Source organism: Cupressus sempervirens, chromosome 1, assembly GCF_028749045.1.
Source record: "Cupressus sempervirens isolate cs-2001-9-10 chromosome 1, ASM2874904v1, whole genome shotgun sequence".
Classification (NCBI taxonomy): Eukaryota; Viridiplantae; Streptophyta; class Pinopsida; order Cupressales; family Cupressaceae; genus Cupressus; species Cupressus sempervirens.
The window spans coordinates 408,392,726-408,395,927 of NC_143118.1; the positions used below are offsets into that span (position 1 = coordinate 408,392,726).

The 3,202-nt window shown below is 32.0% G+C and overlaps 1 pseudogene; it reads right to left on the reverse strand.

The window, feature by feature from the left end:
• Window positions 1–451: 451 nt before the first annotated feature.
• LOC149578032 (cytosolic sulfotransferase 17 pseudogene) lies at window positions 452–1,336 on the reverse strand (annotated as a pseudogene).
• Between the last annotated feature and the right edge of the window lie 1,866 nt (window positions 1,337–3,202).

Consider the following 3,202-nt stretch of genomic DNA (forward strand, 5'->3'; position numbering starts at 1 on the left):
CCTTTCATATTTCTTATTTATTAGTGTCCCACGTAAGAATATTCAGACTAGCAACCTAAACCTTTGATGAAAATGATTATTGTTCCACCATAGAGATTTGACGACAAGAATACGTTTTTATTTGTTAAAATTGAACTTGGATTACACATGGCCAAAGGAAAGAGCAAGTAACATATCAAGTATACATACAAATCTCACTTCTCATGACAACGAAGCAAAGCGTGTATTAAATTTACTGTTCAACTATTGCGTCACAAAGACCATTACTGCCAGAGGATTTCGACAGCCTGTAGATTTACAGATGCTTGTGGTTGGAATAATTCATAGATTAGCCTTCTTGAGACATGGAAAGACAAGAGAATTCATTTTTATTGATTCTAGAATACTTTATTTGCGCACTACTGAAAAGATGGACGCGCAGAACAAAGAGTTGTTAAGAAAATTTTGTATGTCAGAGTTCATACTTGAGGAAAAGTCCTGCTTCGTGAAACCTATTATCCACTGCCAAATCCATACGGCTATTCATTTCTGGAGTGAAATGATTCTTCCAGTCACCCACTTCACCTTTGCGGAAAAAAAATCGATTACTATATATGAAATTCGGTTTGCCCTTTGCGTTAACGTCTAGAGTGGAAAGAGATTGAAAGCTGCATTGACTATCTATTCTACAAATGTCTTCTTCTGTCAGAGAAGATTGCCCCAGAAAATCTGAAATCTTCTTGATCTGCGACAAAGAATCTGCCTTCATATCTTCGTAAGTCAAAAACAAGATGTTACTCTGGTTCCTACTGGCGTTCCAAAAGCCTAAGACGTGATCAACAAAAGGACCAAAGAGAGAGACACCGTTAAGGAAGGAGTCGAAGAATACTTCCTTGGAAACTGGAGCTGTGGTTTCACCAGTGAAGAGAGTTTGCATTGCGGGCAAGAACTTCCAGTGGGAAACGAAAGCGTCCTTGGGATTTCGAGCAACGTAAATGATTCGGCAGCCCAGAGACCTGATTTGAGGCGGAAGAGCGGTGAACGGAAGATGGGTGGACAGCAACCTCGGGGACGGCATGTCTGCAATTGCTTGTGAAATGTCAAACCTTTCTATGTAGGGAATCAATTCATGTGCATTCTTTCCCTCCAAAATGTTGCCCTTGTTTTTGCTCATAATGCTGGCAACAATGGCTTTCACCCAGATGTTTCCCGTCTTCATTCCAGAGCATACAAACACGTCGTCCTTCCGTGCTTCAAACTTTGTATACATATTCATCACTCCTTCCCAAATAACGTTGGGTTCGTAGAAGAAGCCATCATGATCAACAAGCTCAATTCCATAGGGAGGTTGGGGCCTTCCAGCAGAAAAATTCGAGCCCTCGGACATACTGAAACACAGAATGCAGATTGTATGAAGAGACAACTGGCAGGATAATAATGCTAACCATAACAGCAGGTAGATACAACTCACAATATAAAGCAAATCATCAATCTAGTATAGAAAGAAAAAATACAATTTCGTGAAGGCACTTTCAATAATGGACATTTTCAATTTAGAGTGCAAACAACATACTTTTGATTCCTCCTGCACGCGTTCTGTAAAATAACCCGGCCACCTTGAACATGCCAACAACCATCAACTAGAAAATAGTTATATAATTTTAATTTATTTAACTGCAGAAACTTAAAACGTACGAATCCCAATTCCTCAATAAAATATTACTAATATATATTTTTTTCATTCATAAACAAATGTTGTCGGTAAAGTCTTCCATCAATATATTATTAATCCAATTGAGAGAGTCGTTGGGAAACGTTTTTACTAATTAGAAAAATTTATTCCATTATTAATTTTTACTTTGAACAAAATTTATTGAGAAAAAAATGGGTGGCATTTACTTTTTAATTGAAAATTATGTAGTTTGAAATTGAAAGAATGTAGCAACATGTGCAAGAAAGGACATTGTGAAGGAAAAAATATTAACATTCTGATAAGAACTAAAATAGTTGAAAGCAAAATATTTTTATTAATATTATTTAGGATTTTGTACATAAATTTTCAGTATTATAATAATAATAATAATATTTTTGTAAGCTAAATTGATATGAGGAGCCTTTCAGAATATTCTTTCTAATTTAATATTTAATATTTAATATATAAGTTTTTCATCTATAAAATCAAAATTATAGTTCAACTTTATTATCAACATTAGTTATATTTTTATAAGATAAGTTGAAATAAACATGTTTGAGAATAATTTTCATTAAAATAATATTAAATACATTATCTTTTGATCTATTATGATATGCAAACCTTTTGATGAGTGATATTGTGCTTTATATTGTGAATTAAAATGTCCTTTTATCAAATCCAAAGTAAAATGTGGGATACATGAAATTCTCTACATTGTGTTTCAGTATGGAGTAATAATTTATTTAATATTATATAAAATTTGATTCTTGTTTCGAAGATTTCAATCCAATACTATTTAATAGCACACTGTGTTGTGTTCCTCATACCCTTCAACATTATTCTCATAATTCATGATAAACAATTTATAATAAAGATGACTAATCTTCACCAAAACATTTATAAACTACATAATAAGATTTAAACATAGCATATCATAACTCACACTATTGTTAATTGTTTAGATATTGGCAAGAGACTCCTACAAAACATTCAATTCATGAAATAAATATTTTAACTTTTCATAACTTTTATATAAATATAATTCTTTGTTCCAAAATATGGTGTTCAAATATTGTAACCTTTCTAATCAAATTTATCCATTTGTTATCTATAGATTTCACCTTTTAACAATAATCCAACAACCATATATCACATCTAAACTCCTTTATATAAAACTAATATCTTCAGGTTGTTACTTGAATGATATTCACTCTATTTAATCATATTTCTCCTTCTATAGTATTGTATTGACTCTTCTAAAATTTATTCTCTTTAGAAACTTCAACACACCCTATTATTTGGAAAGCACTCTAACAACAACATCATTTCTATTTTTATAAGACGATAGTTTTCTAAAACTTAAAACTAATGAATTACCACAACATGAGAGCAAATTCATTTAAGCAGATTGTATAAAATAACACTAGCATATTTAAATAGCCTCAGCTTAGACAACCGATGGGGAAGAGACCCATAAATATGAGCTCTATTTAGGATAGGCTCCCATCTATTAATTAATAGACTAATATA